The sequence below is a fragment of the Petromyzon marinus genome, chromosome 27 (assembly GCF_048934315.1).
Source record: "Petromyzon marinus isolate PM22_M1 ecotype Great Lakes invasive population chromosome 27, UKy_Petmar_22M1.pri1.0, whole genome shotgun sequence".
In the NCBI taxonomy this organism is placed as follows: Eukaryota; Metazoa; Chordata; class Hyperoartia; order Petromyzontiformes; family Petromyzontidae; genus Petromyzon; species Petromyzon marinus.
The window spans coordinates 13,095,072-13,114,424 of NC_133693.1; positions in this window are offsets into that span (position 1 = coordinate 13,095,072).

The following is a 19,353-nucleotide window of genomic DNA, read 5'->3' on the forward strand; positions in this document are numbered from 1 at the left end:
CCCTCACTCTGCCCCCAATCAGAACCTCACTCTTCCCAAAATCAGCCCATCACTCTCCCCGTAATCAGCCCCTCACTCTTCCCCCAATTAGCCCCTCACTCTCCCCCCAAACAGCCCTTCACTCTCACCCCACTCAGCCCCTCACTCTTCCCCGAATCAGCCACTCACTCTTCCCCCAATCAGCCCCTCACTATTCCCCCAATCAGCCCCTCACTCTCCCCGCAATCAGCCCCTCACTCTTCCCCCAAGCAGCCCCTCACTCTTTCCCCAATCATCCCCTCACTCTCCCCTCAATCATCCCCTTACTCTCCCCCCAATCAGCCCCTCACTCTCCCCCCAATCAGCCCCTCACTCTGCCCCCAACCAGTCCCTCACTCTCCCCTCACTTTACCCCCAATCAGCCCCTCTCTCTTCCCTTAATCAGCCCCTCACTCTTCCACCAATCAGTCGATCACTCTCCCCGCAATCAGCCCCTCACTCTCACCCAAATCAGCCTCTCACTCTCCCCTCAATGAGCCCCTCACTCTTCCCCCAATCAATCCCTCATTCTTCCCTCAATCAGCCCCTCACTCTCGCCTCAATCAGCCCTCACTCTTTTCTCATCAGTCCCTCACTCTCACCCCAATCAGCCCCTCACTCTTCCCCGAATCAGACCCTCACTCTTCCCTCAATCAGCCCCTCACTCTTCCCTCACTCAGCCCCTCACTCTCCCGCCAATCAGTCCCTCACTCTTCCCTCAACCAGCCCCTCACTCTTCCCTCAATCAGCCGCTCATTCTCCCCCCAATCAGTCCCTCACTCTTCCCTCAATCAGCCCCTCACTCTCCTTCCAATCAGCCCCTTACTCTCCCCTCAAACAGCCCCTCACTCTCACCCCAATCAGCCTCTCACTCTCCCCTCAATCAGCCCCTTACTCTCCTCCCAATCAGCTCCTCACTCTTCCCGCAATCAGCCCCTCACTCTTCCCCCAATCAGCCCCTCACTCTCTCCTCAATCTGCCCCTTACTCTTCCCCCAATCAGCCCCTCACTCTTCCCTCATCAGTCCCTCACTCTTCCCACAATCAGCCCCTCACTCTCCCCTCAATCAGCCCCTCGCTCTCCCCCCAACCAGCCCCTCACTCTCTCCTCAATTTGCCCCTCACTCTCACTCCAATCAGCCCCTCACTCTCCCCTCAATCAGCCCCTCACTCTCCCCTAAATCAGCCCCTCACTCTCCCCCCAATCAGCCCCTCACTATTCCCTCATCAGCCCCTCACTCTCCCGTCAAACAGCCCCTCACTCTCACCCCAATCAGCCTCTCCCTCTCCCCTCAATCAGCCCCTCCCTCTCCTCCCAATCAGCCCCTCACTCTTCCCCCAATCAGCCCCTCACTCTCCCCTCAATCAGCCCCTCACTCTCACCTCAATCAGCCCCTCACTCTCACCTCAATCAGCCCCTCACTCTCCTTTTATTCATCCCCTCCCTCTTCCCCCAATCAGCTCCTCACTCTCCCCCCAATCAGCCCCTCACTCTCACCCAAATCAGCCTCTCCCCTCAATCAGCCCCTCACTCTCCTCCCAATCAGCCCCTCACTCTTCCCCCCATCAGCCCCTCACTCTCCCCGCAATCAGCCCCTCACTCTCGCTTTATTCATCCCCTCCATCTTCCCCCTAAACAGCCCATCACTCTTCCCCTATCAGCCCCTCATTGTCCATTCAATCAGCCCCTCACTCTCACCTCAATCAGCCCCTCACTCTCCCTTTATTTATCCCTTCCCTCTTCCCCCAATCAGCTCCTCACTCTCCACCCAATCAGCCCCTCACTCTCCGCCAAACAGCCCCTCATTCTTCCCTCAATCAGCCCCTCACTCTCACCTCAATCAGCCCTTCACTCTTACCCCAATCATTGTCCCCTCAATCAGCCCCTCACTCTCACCTCAATCAGCCCCTCACTCTCTTTTTATTTATCCCTTCCCTCTTCCCCCAATCAGCTCCTCACTCTCCCCCCAACCAGCCCCTCACTCTCTCCTCAATTTGCCCCTCACTCTCACTCCAATCAGCCCCTCACTCTCCCCTCAATCAGCCCCTCACTCTCCCCTAAATCAGCCCCTCACTCTTCCCCCAATCAGCCCCTCACTATTCCCTCATCAGCCCCTCACTCTCCCGTCAAACAGCCCCTCACTCTCACCCCAATCAGCCTCTCCCTCTCCCCTCAATCAGCCCCTCCCTCTCCTCCCAATCAGCCCCTCACTCTTCCCCCAATCAGCCCCTCACTCTCCCCTCAATCAGCCCCTCACTCTCACCTCAATCAGCCCCTCACTCTCACCTCAATCAGCCCCTCACTCTCCTTTTATTCATCCCCTCCCTCTTCCCCCAATCAGCTCCTCACTCTCCCCCCAATCAGCCCCTCACTCTCACCCAAATCAGCCTCTCCCCTCAATCAGCCCCTCACTCTCCTCCCAATCAGCCCCTCACTCTTCCCCCAATCAGCCCCTCACTCTCCCCGCAATCAGCCCCTCACTCTCGCTTTATTCATCCCCTCCATCTTCCCCCTAAACAGCCCATCACTCTTCCCCTATCAGCCCCTCATTGTCCATTCAATCAGCCCCTCACTCTCACCTCAATCAGCCCCTCACTCTCCCTTTATTTATCCCTTCCCTCTTCCCCCAATCAGCTCCTCACTCTCCACCCAATCAGCCCCTCACTCTCCGCCAAACAGCCCCTCATTCTTCCCTCAATCAGCCCCTCACTCTCACCTCAATCAGCCCTTCACTCTTCCCCCAATCATTGTCCCCTCAATCAGCCCCTCACTCTCACCTCAATCAGCCCCTCACTCTCCCTTTATTTATCCCTTCCCTCTTCCCCCAATCAGCTCCTCACTCTCCCCCCAAACAGCCCCTCACTCTCTGCCAAACAGCCCCTCATTCTTCCCTCAATCAGCCCCTTACTCTCACCCAAATCAGCCTCTCCCCTCAATCAGCCCCTCACTCTCCGCCAAACAGCCCCTCATTCTTCCCTCAATCAGCCCCTCACTCTCACCTCAATCAGCCCTTCACTCTTCCCCCAATCAGCCCCTCACTCTTCCCTCAACCTGCCCCTCACTCTCACCTCAATCAGCCCTTCACTCTTCCCCCAATCAGCCCCTCACTCTTCCCTCAACCTGCCCCTAACTCTCCCCTCAATCAGCCCCTCACTCTCCCCCAAACCAGCCCCTAACTCTTCCCTCAATCACCCCTCACTCTCCCCTCAATCAGCCCCTCATTCTCCCCTCAATCAGCCCCTCACTCTCCCACCAAATCAGCCCCTCACTCTCCCCCCAATCGGCCCCTCACTCTCCCCCTAAACAGCCCATCACTCTTCCCGCTATCAGCCCCTAATTGTCCCCTCAATCAGCCTCTCACGCTTCCTCAATCAGCCCTTCATTCTTCCCCCTATCAGCCCCTCATTGTCCCCTCAATCAGCCGCTCACTCTTCCCCTAACCAGCCCCTCACTCTTCCCCCAATCAGCCCCTCACTCTACACCCAAACAGCCCCTCACTCTTCCCTCAATCAGCCCCTCACTCTCACCTCAATCAGCCCCTCACTCTTCCCCCAATCAGCCCCTCACTCTTCCCTCAACCTGCCCCTAACTCTCCCCTCAATCAGCCCCTCACTCTCCCCCAAATCAGCCCCTAACTCTTCCCCCAATCAGCCCCTCACTCTCCCCGCAATCAGCCCCTCACTCTTCCCCCAATCAGCAACTTACTCTCCCCGCAATCAGCCCCTCCCTCTCCCCTCAAACAGCCCCTCACTATCCTCTCAATCATCCACTCACTCTTTTCTCATCAGTCCCTCACTCTTTCCCCAATCAGCCCCTCACTCTACCCCCAATAAGCCCCGCACTCTTCACCCAATCAACCCCTCATGCTTCCCTCAATCAGCCCCTCACTCTTCCCCCTATCAGCCCCTCATTGTCCGCTCAATCAGCCGCTCACTCTTCCCCCAACCAGCCCCTCTCTTCCCCCAATCAGCCCCTCACTCTACCCTCAATCAGCCCTTCACTCTTCACTCAATCAGCCCCTAACTCTCCCCTCAATCAGCCCCTCACTCTCCTCCAAATCAGCCCCTAACTCTTCCCCCAAACAGCCCCTCACTCTCCCCGCAATCAGCCCCTCACTCTTCCCCCAAACAGCACCTCACTCTCCCCGCAATCAGCCCCTCCCTCTCCCCCCAATGAGCCCCTCACTCTCCCCCCAATCAGCCCCTCACTCTACCCCCAATCAGCCCCTAACTCTTCCCCCAATCAGCCCCTCACTCTCCCCGCAATCAGCCTCTCACTCTTCCCCCAATCAGCACCTCACTCTCCCTGCAATCAGCCCCTCCATCTTCCCCCAATGAGCCCCTCAATCTCCCCCCAATCAGCCCCTCACTCTACCCCCAATCAGCCCCTCTCTCTTCCCTCAATCAGCCCCTCACTCTTCCACCAATCAGTTTATCACTCTCCCCTCAATCAGCCCCTCACTCTCACCCCAATCAGCCTCTCACTCTCCCCTCAATCAGCCCCTCACTCTTCCCCCAATCGGCGCCTCACTCTCACTCCAATCAGCCCCTCACTCTCCCCTCAATCAGCCCCTCACTCTCCCCCCAATCAGCCCCTCACTATTCCCTCATCAGCCCCTCACTCTCCCGTCAAACAGCCCCTCACTTTCACCCCAATCAGCCTCTCCCTCTCCCCTCAATCAGCCCCTCACTCTCCTCCCAATCTGCCCCTCACTCTTCCCCCAATCAGCCCCTCACTCTCCCATCAATCAGCCCCTCACTCTCACCTCATTCAGCCCCTCACTCTCCTTTTATTCATCCCCTCCCTCTTCCCCCAATCAGCTCCTCACTGTCCTTCCAATCTGCCCCTCACTCTCACCCAAATCAGCCTCTCCCCTCAATCAGCCCCTCACTCTCCTCCCAATCAGCCCCTCACTCTTCCCCCAATCAGCCCCTCACTCTCCCCGCAATCAGCCCCTCACTCTCGCTTTATTCATCCCCTCCATCTTCCCCCTAAACAGCCCATCACTCTTCCCCCTATCAGCCCCTCATTGTCCCCTCAATCAGCCCCTCACTCTCCCCTCAATCAGCCCCTCACTCTCCCCCCTATCAGCCCCTCACTATTCCCTCATCAGCCCCTCACTCTCCCGTCAAACAGCCCCTCACTCTCACCCCAATCAGCCTCTCCCCTCAATCAGCCCCTCACTCTCCTCCCAATCAGCCCCTCACTCTTCCCCCAATCAGCCCCTCACTCTTCCCTCAACCTGCCCCTAACTCTCCCCTCAATCAGCCCCTCACTCTCCCCCAAACCAGCCCCTAACTCTTCGCTCAATCACCCCTCACTCTCCCCGCAATCAGCCCATCACTCTTCCACCAATGAGCCCCTCACTCTCCCACCAATCAACCCCTCATTCTTCCCCCAATCGGCCCCTCACTCTCCCCCTAAACAGCCCATCACTCTTCCCGCTATCAGCCCCTCATTGTCCCCTCAATCAGCCCCTCATGCTTCCCTCAATCAGCCCCTCATTCTTACCCCTATCAGCCCCTCATTGTCCCCTCAATCAGCCGCTCACTCTTCCCCCAACCAGCCCCTCACTCTTCCCCCAATCAGCCCCTCACTCTACCCCCAAACAGCCCCTCACTCTTCCCTCAATCAGCCCCTCACTCTCACCTCAATCAGCCCCTCACTTTTCCCCCAATCAGCCCCTCACTCTTCCCTCAACCTGCCCCTAACTCTCCCCTCAATCAGCCCCTCACTCTCCCCCAAATCAGCCCCTAACTCTTCCCCCAATCAGCCCCTCACTCTCCCCGCAATCAGCCCCTCACTCTTCCCCCAATCAGCACCTCACTCTCCCCGCAATCAGCCCCTCCCTCTCCCCTCAAACAGCCCCTCACTATCCTCTCAATCATCCACTCACTCTTTTCTCATCAGTCCCTCACTCTTTCCCCAATCAGCCCCTCACTCTCCCCCCAATAAGCCCCGCACTCTTCACCCAATCAGCCCCTCATGCTTCCCTCAATCAGACCCTCACTCTTCCCCCTATCAGTCCCTCATTGTCCGCTCAATCAGCCGCTCACTCTTCCCCCAACTAGCCCCTTACTCTTCCCCCAATCAGCCCCTCACTCTACCCTCAATCAGCCCCTCACTCTCACCTCAATCAGCCCTTCACTCTTCTCCCAATCAGCCCCTCACTCTTCCCTCAACCTGCCCCTAACTCTCCCCTCAATCAGCCCCTAACTCTTCCCCAAATCAGCCCCCACTCTCCCCGCAATCAGCCTCTCACTCTTCCACCCAATCAGCACCTCACTCTCCCGGCAATCAGCCCCTCCCTCTTCCCCCAATGAGCCCCTCACTCTCCCCCCAATCAGCCCCTCACTCTACCCCCAATCAGCCCCTCTCTCTTCCCTCAATCAGCCACTCACTCTTCCACCAATCAGTCGATCACTCTCCCCTCAATCAGCCCCTCACTCTCACCCCAATCAGCCTCTCACGCTCCCCTCAATCAGCCCCTCACTCTTCCCCCAATCGGCCCCTCACTCTCACTCCAATCAGCCCCTCACTCTCCCCTCAATCAGCCCCTCACTCTCACCTCAATCAGCCCTTCACTCTTCCCCCAATCAGCCCCTCACTCTTCCCTCAACCTGCCCCTCACTCTCACCTCAATCAGCCCTTCACTCTTCCCCCAATCAGCCCCTCACTCTTCCCTCAACCTGCCCCTAACTCTCCCATCAATCAGCCCCTCACTCTCCCCCAAACCAGCCCCTAACTCTTCCCTCAATCACCCCTCACTCTCCCCTCAATCAGCCCCTCATTCTCCCCTCAATCAGCCCCTCACTCTCCCACCAAATCAGCCCCTCACTCTCCCCCCAATCGGCCCCTCACTCTCCCCCTAAACAGCCCATCACTCTTCCCGCTATCAGCCCCTAATTGTCCCCTCAATCAGCCTCTCACGCTTCCTCAATCAGCCCCTCATTCTTCCCCCTATCAGCCCCTCATTGTCCCCTCAATCAGCCGCTCACTCTTCCCCCAACCAGCCCCTCACTCTTCCCCCAATCAGCCCCTCACTCTACACCCAAACAGCCCCTCACTCTTCCCTCAATCAGCCCCTCACTCTCACCTCAATCAGCCCCTCACTCTTCCCCCAATCAGCCCCTCACTCTTCCCTCAACCTATCCCTAACTCTCCCCTCAATCAGCCCCTCACTCTCCCCCAAATCAGCCCCTAACTCTTCCCCCAATCAGTCCCTCACTCTTCCCACAATCAGCCCCTCACTCTCACCCCAATCAGCCCCTCACTCTTCCCCGAATCAGCCTCTCACTCTCCCCTCAACCAGCCCCTCACTCTTCCCCGAATCAGCCTCTCACTCTCCCCTCAACCAGCCCCTCACTCTTCCCCCAATCAGCCTCTCACTCTCCTCTCAACCAGCCCCTCACTCTTCCCCCAATCAGCCTCTCACTCTCCCCTCAACCAGCCCCTCAATATCCCCTCAATCAGCCCCTCACTATCCTCCCAATCAGCCTCTCACTCTTTTCTCTTCAGTCCCTCACTCTTCCCCCAATCAGCCCCTTACTCTCACCCCAATCAGCCCCTCACTCTTCCCTCAATCAGCCCCTCACTCTTACCCCGAATCAGCCTCTCACTCTTCCCTCAATCAGCCCCTGACTCTCCCACAAATCAGCCCCTCACTCTTCCCCCAATCAGCCCCTCACTCTTCACTCAACCTGCCCTTCACTCTCCAACCTCACTCTCCCCGCAATCAGCCGCTCCCTCTTCCCTCAAACAGCCCCTCACTCTTCCCCCAATCAGCCCCTCACTCTCCCCGCAATCAGCCGCTCACTCTTCCCCCAAGCAGCTTCTCACTTATTCCCCAATCATCCCCTCACTTTTCCCCTAATCATCCCCTCACTCTCCCCCAATCAACCCCTCACTCTCCCCCCAATAAGCCCCTCACTCTGCCTCCAACCAGCTCCTCACTCTCCCCTCACTCTGCCCCCAATCAGTCCCTCACTCTTCCCAAAATCAGCCCATCACTCTCCCCGTAATCAGCCCCTCACTCTTCCCCCAATTACCCCCTCACTCTCCCCCCAAACAGCCCTTCACTCTCACCCCACTCAGCCCCTCACTCTTCCCCGAATCAGCCCCTCAATCTTCCCCCAATCAGCCCCTCACTCTTCCCCCAATCAGCCGCTCACTCTCCCCACAATCAGCCCCTCACTCTTCCCCCAAGCAGCGCCTCACTCTTTCCCCAATCATCCCCTCACTCTCCCCCCAATCATCCCCTCACTCTCCCCCCAATCAGCCCCTCACTCTCCCCCCAATCATCCCCTCACTCTTTCCCAATCAGTCCCTCACTCTTCCCACAATCAGCCCCTCACTCTCACCCCAATCAGCCCCTCACTCTTCCCCGAATCAGCCTCTCACTCTCCCCTCAACCAGCCCCTCACTCTTCCCCCAATCAGCCTCTCACTCTCCTCTCAACCAGCCCCTCACTCTTCCCCCAATCAGCCTCTCACTCTCCCCTCAACCAGCCCCTCAATATCCCCTCAATCAGCCCCTCACTATCCTCCCAATCAGCCTCTCACTCTTTTCTCTTCAGTCCCTCACTCTTCCCCCAATCAGCCCCTAACTCTCACCCCAATCAGCCCCTCACTCTTCCCTCAATCAGCCCCTCACTCTTACCCCGAATCAGCCTCTCACTCTTCCCTCAATCAGCCCCTGACTCTCCCCCAAATCAGCCCCTCACTCTTCCCCCAATCAGCCCCTCACTCTTCCCTCAACCTGCCCTTCACTCTCCAACCTCACTCTCCCCGCAATCAGCCGCTCCCTCTTCCCTGAATCAGCCCCTCACTCTTCCCCCAATCAGCCCCTCACTCTCCCCGCAATCAGCCCCTCACTCTTCCCCCAAGCAGCCCCTCACTTATTCCCCAATCATCCCCTCACTCTTCCCCTAATCATCCCCTCACTCTCCCCCAACCAGCTCCTCAATCTCCCCTCACTCTGCCCCCAATCAGTCCCTCACTCTTCCCAAAATCAGCCCATCACTCTCCCCGTAATCAGCCCCTCACTCTTCCCCCAATTACCCCCTCACTCTCCCCCCAAACAGCCCTTCACTCTCACCCCACTCAGCCCTCACTCTTCCCCGAATCAGCCCCTCACTCTTCCCCCAATCAGCTCCTCACTCTTCCCCCAATCAGCCCCTCACTCTCCCCGCAATCAGCCCCTCACTCTTCCCTCAAGCAGCGCCTCACTCTTTCCCCAATCATCCCCTCACTCTCCCCCCAATCATCCCCTCATTCTCCCCCCAATCAGCCCCTCACTCTTCCCCCAAGCAGCCCCTCACTTATTCCCCAATCATCCCCTCACTCTTCCCAAAATCAGCCCATCACTCTCCCCGTAATCAGCCACTCACTCTTCCCCCAATTAGCCCCTCACTCTCCCCCCAAACAGCCCTTCACTCTCACCCCACTCAGCCCCTCACTCTTTCCCAAATCAGCCCCTCACTCTTCCCCCAATCAGCCCCTCACTCTTCCCCCAATCAGCCCCTCACTCTCCCCGCAATCAGCCCCTCACTCTTCCCCCAATCAGCCCCTCACTCTTCCCTCAACCTCCCCTTCACTCTCCAACCTCACTCTCCCCGCAATCAGCCGCTCCCTCTTCCCTCAATCAGCCCCTCACCCTTCCCCCAATCAGCCCCTCACTCTCCCCGCAATCAGCCCCTCACTCTTCCCCCAAGCAGCCCCTCACTTATTCCCTAATCATCCCCTCACTCTTCCCCTAATCATCCCCTCACTCTCGCCCAATCAGCCCCTCACTCTCCCCCCAATAAGCCCCTCACTCAGACCCCAACCAGCTCCTCACTCTCCCCTCACTCTGCCCCCAATCAGAACCTCACTCTTCCCAAAATCAGCCCATCACTCTCCCCGTAATCAGCCCCTCACTCTTCCCCCAATTAGCCCCTCACTCTCCCCCCAAACAGCCCTTCACTCTCACCCCACTCAGCCCCTCACTCTTCCCTGAATCAGCCACTCACTCTTCCCCCAATCAGCCCCTCACTATTCCCCCAATCAGCCCCTCACTCTCCCCGCAATCAGCCCCTCACTCTTCCCCCAAGCAGCCCCTCACTCTTTCCCCAATCATCCCCTCACTCTCCCCTCAATCATCCCCTTACTCTCCCCCCAATCAGCCCCTCACTCTCCCCCCAATCAGCCCCTCACTCTGCCCCCAACCAGTCCCTCACTCTCCCCTCACTTTACCCCCAATCAGCCCCTCTCTCTTCCCTTAATCAGCCCCTCACTCTTCCACCAATCAGTCGATCACTCTCCCCGCAATCAGCCCCTCACTCTCACCCAAATCAGCCTCTCACTCTCCCCTCAATGAGCCCCTCACTCTTCCCCCAATCAATCCCTCATTCTTCCCTCAATCAGCCCCTCACTCTCGCCTCAATCAGCCCTCACTCTTTTCTCATCAGTCCCTCACTCTCACCCCAATCAGCCCCTCACTCTTCCCCGAATCAGACCCTCACTCTTCCCTCAATCAGCCCCTCACTCTTCCCTCACTCAGCCCCTCACTCTCCCGCCAATCAGTCCCTCACTCTTCCCTCAACCAGCCCCTCACTCTTCCCTCAATCAGCCGCTCATTCTCCCCCCAATCAGTCCCTCACTCTTCCCTCAATCAGCCCCTCACTCTCCTTCCAATCAGCCCCTTACTCTCCCCTCAAACAGCCCCTCACTCTCACCCCAATCAGCCTCTCACTCTCCCCTCAATCAGCCCCTTACTCTCCTCCCAATCAGCTCCTCACTCTTCCCGCAATCAGCCCCTCACTCTTCCCCCAATCAGCCCCTCACTCTCTCCTCAATCTGCCCCTTACTCTTCCCCCAATCAGCCCCTCACTCTTCCCTCATCAGTCCCTCACTCTTCCCACAATCATCCCCTCACTCTTTCCCAATCAGTCCCTCACTCTTCCCACAATCAGCCCCTCACTCTCACCCCAATCAGCCCCTCACTCTTCCCCGAATCAGCCTCTCACTCTCCCCTCAACCAGCCCCTCACTCTTCCCCCAATCAGCCTCTCACTCTCCTCTCAACCAGCCCCTCACTCTTCCCCCAATCAGCCTCTCACTCTCCCCTCAACCAGCCCCTCAATATCCCCTCAATCAGCCCCTCACTATCCTCCCAATCAGCCTCTCACTCTTTTCTCTTCAGTCCCTCACTCTTCCCCCAATCAGCCCCTTACTCTCACCCCAATCAGCCCCTCACTCTTCCCTCAATCAGCCCCTCACTCTTACCCCGAATCAGCCTCTCACTCTTCCCTCAATCAGCCCCTGACTCTCCCCCAAATCAGCCCCTCACTCTTCCCCCAATCAGCCCCTCACTCTTCCCTCAACCTGCCCTTCACTCTCCAACCTCACTCTCCCCGCAATCAGCCGCTCCCTCTTCCCTGAATCAGCCCCTCACTCTTCCCCCAATCAGCCCCTCACTCTCCCCGCAATCAGCCCCTCACTCTTCCCCCAAGCAGCCCCTCACTTATTCCCCAATCATCCCCTCACTCTTCCCCTAATCATCCCCTCACTCTCCCCCAACCAGCTCCTCAATCTCCCCTCACTCTGCCCCCAATCAGTCCCTCACTCTTCCCAAAATCAGCCCATCACTCTCCCCGTAATCAGCCCCTCACTCTTCCCCCAATTACCCCCTCACTCTCCCCCCAAACAGCCCTTCACTCTCACCCCACTCAGCCCTCACTCTTCCCCGAATCAGCCCCTCACTCTTCCCCCAATCAGCTCCTCACTCTTCCCCCAATCAGCCCCTCACTCTCCCCGCAATCAGCCCCTCACTCTTCCCTCAAGCAGCGCCTCACTCTTTCCCCAATCATCCCCTCACTCTCCCCCCAATCATCCCCTCACTCTCCCCCCAATCAGCCCCTCACTCTTCCCCCAAGCAGCCCCTCACTTATTCCCCAATCATCCCCTCACTCTTCCCAAAATCAGCCCATCACTCTCCCCGTAATCAGCCACTCACTCTTCCCCCAATTAGCCCCTCACTCTCCCCCCAAACAGCCCTTCACTCTCACCCCACTCAGCCCCTCACTCTTTCCCAAATCAGCTCCTCACTCTTCCCCCAATCAGCCCCTCACTCTTCCCCCAATCAGCCCCTCACTCTCCCCGCAATCAGCCCCTCACTCTTCCCCCAAGCAGCCCCTCACTTATTCCCTAATCATCCCCTCACTCTTCCCCTAATCATCCCCTCACTCTCCCCCAATCAGCCCCTCACTCTCCCCCCAATAAGCCCCTCACTCAGACCCCAACCAGCTCCTCACTCTCCCCTCACTCTGCCCCCAATCAGAACCTCACTCTTCCCAAAATCAGCCCATCACTCTCCCCGTAATCAGCCCCTCACTCTTCCCCCAATTAGCCCCTCACTCTCCCCCCAAACAGCCCTTCACTCTCACCCCACTCAGCCCCTCACTCTTCCCTGAATCAGCCACTCACTCTTCCCCCAATCAGCCCCTCACTATTCCCCCAATCAGCCCCTCACTCTCCCCGCAATCAGCCCCTCACTCTTCCCCCAAGCAGCCCCTCACTCTTTCCCCAATCATCCCCTCACTCTCCCCTCAATCATCCCCTTACTCTCCCCCCAATCAGCCCCTCACTCTCCCCCCAATCAGCCCCTCACTCTGCCCCCAACCAGTCCCTCACTCTCCCCTCACTTTACCCCCAATCAGCCCCTCTCTCTTCCCTTAATCAGCCCCTCACTCTTCCACCAATCAGTCGATCACTCACCCCGCAATCAGCCCCTCACTCTCACCCAAATCAGCCTCTCACTCTCCCCTCAATGAGCCCCTCACTCTTCCCCCAATCAATCCCTCATTCTTCCCTCAATCAGCCCCTCACTCTCGCCTCAATCAGCCCTCACTCTTTTCTCATCAGTCCCTCACTCTCACCCCAATCAGCCCCTCACTCTTCCCCGAATCAGACCCTCACTCTTCCCTCAATCAGCCCCTCACTCTTCCCTCACTCAGCCCCTCACTCTCCCGCCAATCAGTCCCTCACTCTTCCCTCAACCAGCCCCTCACTCTTCCCTCAATCAGCCGCTCATTCTCCCCCCAATCAGTCCCTCACTCTTCCCTCAATCAGCCCCTCACTCTCCTTCCAATCAGCCCCTTACTCTCCCCTCAAACAGCCCCTCACTCTCACCCCAATCAGCCTCTCACTCTCCCCTCAATCAGCCCCTTACTCTCCTCCCAATCAGCTCCTCACTCTTCCCGCAATCAGCCCCTCACTCTTCCCCCAATCAGCCCCTCACTCTCTCCTCAATCTGCCCCTTACTCTTCTCCCAATCAGCCCCTCACTCTTCCCTCATCAGTCCCTCACTCTTCCCACAATCATCCCCTCACTCTTTCCCAATCAGTCCCTCACTCTTCCCACAATCAGCCCCTCACTCTCACCCCAATCAGCCCCTCACTCTTCCCCGAATCAGCCTCTCACTCTCCCCTCAACCAGCCCCTCACTCTTCCCCCAATCAGCCTCTCACTCTCCTCTCAACCAGCCCCTCACTCTTCCGCCAATCAGCCTCTCACTCTCCCCTCAACCAGCCCCTCAATATCCCCTCAATCAGCCCCTCACTATCCTCCCAATCAGCCTCTCACTCTTTTCTCTTCAGTCCCTCACTCTTCCCCCAATCAGCCCCTTACTCTCACCCCAATCAGCCCCTCACTCTTCCCTCAATCAGCCCCTCACTCTTACCCCGAATCAGCCTCTCACTCTTCCCTCAATCAGCCCCTGACTCTCCCCCAAATCAGCCCCTCACTCTTCCCCCAATCAGCCCCTCACTCTTCCCTCAACCTGCCCTTCACTCTCCAACCTCACTCTCCCCGCAATCAGCCGCTCCCTCTTCCCTGAATCAGCCCCTCACTCTTCCCCCAATCAGCCCCTCACTCTCCCCGCAATCAGCCCCTCACTCTTCCCCCAAGCAGCCCCTCACTTATTCCCCAATCATCCCCTCACTCTTCCCCTAATCATCCCCTCACTCTCCCCCAACCAGCTCCTCAATCTCCCCTCACTCTGCCCCCAATCAGTCCCTCACTCTTCCCAAAATCAGCCCATCACTCTCCCCGTAATCAGCCCCTCACTCTTCCCCCAATTACCCCCTCACTCTCCCCCCAAACAGCCCTTCACTCTCACCCCACTCAGCCCTCACTCTTCCCCGAATCAGCCCCTCACTCTTCCCCCAATCAGCTCCTCACTCTTCCCCCAATCAGCCCCTCACTCTCCCCGCAATCAGCCCCTCACTCTTCCCTCAAGCAGCGCCTCACTCTTTCCCCAATCATCCCCTCACTCTCCCCCCAATCATCCCCTCACTCTCCCCCCAATCAGCCCCTCACTCTTCCCCCAAGCAGCCCCTCACTTATTCCCCAATCATCCCCTCACTCTTCCCAAAATCAGCCCATCACTCTCCCCGTAATCAGCCACTCACTCTTCCCCCAATTAGCCCCTCACTCTCCCCCCAAACAGCCCTTCACTCTCACCCCACTCAGCCCCTCACTCTTTCCCAAATCAGCTCCTCACTCTTCCCCCAATCAGCCCCTCACTCTTCCCCCAATCAGCCCCTCACTCTCCCCGCAATCAGCCCCTCACTCTTCCCCCAATCAGCCCCTCACTCTTCCCTCAACCTCCCCTTCACTCTCCAACCTCACTCTCCCCGCAATCAGCCGCTCCCTCTTCCCTCAATCAGCCCCTCACCCTTCCCCCAATCAGCCCCTCACTCTCCCCGCAATCAGCCCCTCACTCTTCCCCCAAGCAGCCCCTCACTTATTCCCCAATCATCCCCTCACTCTTCCCCTAATCATCCCCTCACTCTCCCCCAATCAGCCCCTCACTCTCCCCCCAATAAGCCCCTCACTCAGACCCCAACCAGCTCCTCACTCTCCCCTCACTCTGCCCCCAATCAGAACCTCACTCTTCCCAAAATCAGCCCATCACTCTCCCCGTAATCAGCCCCTCACTCTTCCCCCAATTAGCCCCTCACTCTCCCCCCAAACAGCCCTTCACTCTCACCCCACTCAGCCCCTCACTCTTCCCCGAATCAGCCACTCACTCTTCCCCCAATCAGCCCCTCACTATTCCCCCAATCAGCCCCTCACTCTCCCCGCAATCAGCCCCTCACTCTTCCCCCAAGCAGCCCCTCACTCTTTCCCCAATCATCCCCTCACTCTCCCCTCAATCATCCCCTTACTCTCCCCCCAATCAGCCCCTCACTCTCCCCCCAATCAGCCCCTCACTCTGCCCCCAACCAGTCCCTCACTCTCCCCTCACTTTACCCCCAATCAGCCCCTCTCTCTTCCCTTAATCAGCCCCTCACTCTTCCACCAATCAGTCGATCACTCTCCCCGCAATCAGCCCCTCACTCTCACCCAAATCAGCCTCTCACTCTCCCCTCAATGAGCCCCTCACTCTTCCCCCAATCAATCCCTCATTCTTCCCTCAATCAGCCCCTCACTCTCGCCTCAATCAGCCCTCACTCTTTTCTCATCAGTCCCTCACTCTCACCCCAATCAGCCCCTCACTCTTCCCCGAATCAGACCCTCACTCTTCCCTCAATCAGCCCCTCACTCTTCCCTCACTCAGCCCCTCACTCTCCCGCCAATCAGTCCCTCACTCTTCCCTCAACCAGCCCCTCACTCTTCCCTCAATCAGCCGCTCATTCTCCCCCCAATCAGTCCCTCACTCTTCCCTCAATCAGCCCCTCACTCTCCTTCCAATCAGCCCCTTACTCTCCCCTCAAACAGCCCCTCACTCTCACCCCAATCAGCCTCTCACTCTCCCCTCAATCAGCCCCTTACTCTCCTCCCAATCAGCTCCTCACTCTTCCCGCAATCAGCCCCTCACTCTTCCCCCAATCAGCCCCTCACTCTCTCCTCAATCTGCCCCTTACTCTTCCCCCAATCAGCCCCTCACTCTTCCCTCATCAGTCCCTCACTCTTCCCACAATCAGCCCCTCACTCTCCCCTCAATCAGCCCCTCGCTCTCCCCCCAACCAGCCCCTCACTCTCTCCTCAATTTGCCCCTCACTCTCACTCCAATCAGCCCCTCACTCTCCCCTCAATCAGCCCCTCACTCTCCCCTAAATCAGCCCCTCACTCTCCCCCCAATCAGCCCCTCACTATTCCCTCATCAGCCCCTCACTCTCCCGTCAAACAGCCCCTCACTCTCACCCCAATCAGCCTCTCCCTCTCCCCTCAATCAGCCCCTCCCTCTCCTCCCAATCAGCCCCTCACTCTTCCCCCAATCAGCCCCTCACTCTCCCCTCAATCAGCCCCTCACTCTCACCTCAATCAGCCCCTCACTCTCACCTCAATCAGCCCCTCACTCTCCTTTTATTCATCCCCTCCCTCTTCCCCCAATCAGCTCCTCACTCTCCCCCCAATCAGCCCCTCACTCTCACCCAAATCAGCCTCTCCCCTCAATCAGCCCCTCACTCTCCTCCCAATCAGCCCCTCACTCTTCCCCCCATCAGCCCCTCACTCTCCCCGCAATCAGCCCCTCACTCTCGCTTTATTCATCCCCTCCATCTTCCCCCTAAACAGCCCATCACTCTTCCCCTATCAGCCCCTCATTGTCCATTCAATCAGCCCCTCACTCTCACCTCAATCAGCCCCTCACTCTCCCTTTATTTATCCCTTCCCTCTTCCCCCAATCAGCTCCTCACTCTCCACCCAATCAGCCCCTCACTCTCCGCCAAACAGCCCCTCATTCTTCCCTCAATCAGCCCCTCACTCTCACCTCAATCAGCCCTTCACTCTTCCCCCAATCATTGTCCCCTCAATCAGCCCCTCACTCTCACCTCAATCAGCCCCTCACTCTCCCTTTATTTATCCCTTCCCTCTTCCCCCAATCAGCTCCTCACTCTCCCCCCAACCAGCCCCTCACTCTCTCCTCAATTTGCCCCTCACTCTCACTCCAATCAGCCCCTCACTCTCCCCTCAATCAGCCCCTCACTCTCCCCTAAATCAGCCCCTCACTCTCCCCCCAATCAGCCCCTCACTATTCCCTCATCAGCCCCTCACTCTCCCGTCAAACAGCCCCTCACTCTCACCCCAATCAGCCTCTCCCTCTCCCCTCAATCAGCCCCTCCCTCTCCTCCCAATCAGCCCCTCACTCTTCCCCCAATCAGCCCCTCACTCTCCCCTCAATCAGCCCCTCACTCTCACCTCAATCAGCCCCTCACTCTCACCTCAATCAGCCCCTCACTCTCCTTTTATTCATCCCCTCCCTCTTCCCCCAATCAGCTCCTCACTCTCCCCCCAATCAGCCCCTCACTCTCACCCAAATCAGCCTCTCCCCTCAATCAGCCCCTCACTCTCCTCCCAATCAGCCCCTCACTCTTCCCCCAATCAGCCCCTCACTCTCCCCGCAATCAGCCCCTCACTCTCGCTTTATTCATCCCCTCCATCTTCCCCCTAAACAGCCCATCACTCTTCCCCTATCAGCCCCTCATTGTCCATTCAATCAGCCCCTCACTCTCACCTCAATCAGCCCCTCACTCTCCCTTTATTTATCCCTTCCCTCTTCCCCCAATCAGCTCCTCACTCTCCACCCAATCAGCCCCTCACTCTCCGCCAAACAGCCCCTCATTCTTCCCTCAATCAGCCCCTCACTCTCACCTCAATCAGCCCTTCACTCTTCCCCCAATCATTGTCCCCTCAATCAGCCCCTCACTCTCACCTCAATCAGCCCCTCACTCTCCCTTTATTTATCCCTTCCCTCTTCCCCCAATCAGCTCCTCACTCTCCCCCCAAACAGCCCCTCACTCTCTGCCAAACAGCCCCTCATTCTTCCCTCAATCAGCCCCTTACTCTCACCCAAATCAGCCTCTCCCCTCAATCAGCCCCTCACTCTCCGCCAAACAGCCCCTCATTCTTCCCTCAATCAGCCCCTCACTCTCACCTCAATCAGCCCTTCACTCTTCCCCCAATCAGCCCCTCACTCTTCCCTCAACCTGCCCCTCACTCTCACCTCAATCAGCCCTTCACTCTTCCCCCAATCAGCCCCTCACTCTTCCCTCAACCTGCCCCTAACTCTCCCCTCAATCAGCCCCTCACTCTCCCCCAAACCAGCCCCTAACTCTTCCCTCAATCACCCCTCACTCTCCCCTCAATCAGCCCCTCATTCTCCCCTCAATCAGCCCCTCACTCTCCCACCAAATCAGCCCCTCACTCTCCCCCCAATCGGCCCCTCACTCTCCCCCTAAACAGCCCATCACTCTTCCCGCTATCAGCCCCTAATTGTCCCCTCAATCAGCCTCTCACGCTTCCTCAATCAGCCCTTCATTCTTCCCCCTATCAGCCCCTCATTGTCCCCTCAATCAGCCGCTCACTCTTCCCCTAACCAGCCCCTCACTCTTCCCCCAATCAGCCCCTCACTCTACACCCAAACAGCCCCTCACTCTTCCCTCAATCAGCCCCTCACTCTCACCTCAATCAGCCCCTCACTCTTCCCCCAATCAGCCCCTCACTCTTCCCTCAACCTGCCCCTAACTCTCCCCTCAATCAGCCCCTCACTCTCCCCCAAATCAGCCCCTAACTCTTCCCCCAATCAGCCCCTCACTCTCCCCGCAATCAGCCCCTCACTCTTCCCCCAATCAGCAACTTACTCTCCCCGCAATCAGCCCCTCCCTCTCCCCTCAAACAGCCCCTCACTATCCTCTCAATCATCCACTCACTCTTTTCTCATCAGTCCCTCACTCTTTCCCCAATCAGCCCCTCACTCTACCCCCAATAAGCCCCGCACTCTTCACCCAATCAACCCCTCATGCTTCCCTCAATCAGCCCCTCACTCTTCCCCCTATCAGCCCCTCATTGTCCGCTCAATCAGCCGCTCACTCTTCCCCCAACCAGCCCCTCTCTTCCCCCAATCAGCCCCTCACTCTACCCTCAATCAGCCCTTCACTCTTCACTCAATCAGCCCCTAACTCTCCCCTCAATCAGCCCCTCACTCTCCTCCAAATCAGCCCCTAACTCTTCCCCCAAACAGCCCCTCACTCTCCCCGCAATCAGCCCCTCACTCTTCCCCCAAACAGCACCTCACTCTCCCCGCAATCAGCCCCTCCCTCTCCCCCCAATGAGCCCCTCACTCTCCCCCCAATCAGCCCCTCACTCTACCCCCAATCAGCCCCTAACTCTTCCCCCAATCAGCCCCTCACTCTCCCCGCAATCAGCCTCTCACTCTTCCCCCAATCAGCACCTCACTCTCCCTGCAATCAGCCCCTCCATCTTCCCCCAATGAGCCCCTCAATCTCCCCCCAATCAGCCCCTCACTCTACCCCCAATCAGCCCCTCTCTCTTCCCTCAATCAGCCCCTCACCC